Raw genomic sequence first — 1,314 nt, 5'->3', positions numbered from 1 at the left:
GGCGGCGGGGAAGCGCCCTCTCCTCCCTCCCTGCGGGTGGGGGTTCTCCGCTCCCCCCGCTCCTTCCTCGGTAAGGAACCTTCCCCAAACACCCAGGAGTGAAATAATTTCGTTTTCGTTGTTTCGGAGAGTTACCTCCTCCTTGTATGCGTAAGAGGTTTATCACACTGAAACATGGACCTGGGTTCAGAAGTTTCCTCATTCACTGCAGACGTGGTAATGTTTTTGTCTTCGCTCTATTTGTTCTAAAGTGCGGCTGATACTTGTAAACATAAACTCGGCCTCAGTTGGGTTTTAACCAAGAGCATGTGTAGTTTATTGTAAAATACTGCTTGGGATTATGTTTCTCATCATTTTGCTTGAGGAGTAAGGTACTACTTAGAAAGAAGATTACAACTGTTGCCCCCAAAGCATACAAGTTTATTTTATGTGTTGTATATAATTGCCAATTAATATTGCAAACTGTATGCAGTGGGGTTTGCCTAGGACATGCAGCCATAGTGGCGTAAAATTTAGTCATCTGTAAAATGCTATGGCAATACCCTACAGTATTTGCATGCAAAGTGCCTGTAACGTAAATCAATGAACTTTACAGGCTAGTCCTGTGAAATGTAGGGGAAAGACCCTGTAACTGTTGGGCAATGTTTTAGGCTCGTTAAAAAAAACTGTCCCTGTGGGGTGCAACGTAACCATGCACTAGGATTTGACAGATATATGGGCGATTCTGTTAAACTGAGTACTTTAATATCAGATTTGCAACTGGCTTCAAGGACGTGGACCCCTAATAGGGCTGGAGTTTCACTAGGACATGTAGCTGGCAGGTTTTGAAGTTGCATTTCCTTAATTGTGCAGATATAAAATTAACCATTATAACTCGGTGATTTTTGAAGAAACCAATAGCTCAGCAGTGCTTTCATAAAGCTAGTTTTGTTGTTTTAAATGTGCTATGGAGCGATTAAAAACTAAATAGTAAATACATTGTGTGCAGAGTCGTTCATATATATTAAATCAGTAGGCATAAACCTTTTATTGTCCTTAAGGATCCTGATGAGATGGCATTCATTTTTTTACTTCACCTTTGATAGCTGTTATATTTTGTCACAGCTTTAGTGTCATAATCAATATTCCTGTTGCTTTATACTCAAATAAGGTTCCCTTAGTTTCAGATAGTAAACAACCATTTAATTTTATCTTTTTGGAAGGCAGCTTTTCTGCCTGTTCTGAGAAAAATCCATTAATTGTTCAAAAGCACGTCACTACTACTCTGGTAGGAAAAAAAAATATTTCCAATTATTTTTTCTTTATAAATTTAAA

The sequence above is a fragment of the Aptenodytes forsteri genome, unplaced genomic scaffold (genome assembly GCF_000699145.1).
Source record: "Aptenodytes forsteri isolate BGI_AS27 unplaced genomic scaffold, ASM69914v1 Scaffold12, whole genome shotgun sequence".
Classification (NCBI taxonomy): domain Eukaryota; kingdom Metazoa; phylum Chordata; class Aves; order Sphenisciformes; family Spheniscidae; genus Aptenodytes; species Aptenodytes forsteri.
Note: the sequence above shows the minus strand (reverse complement) of the source record.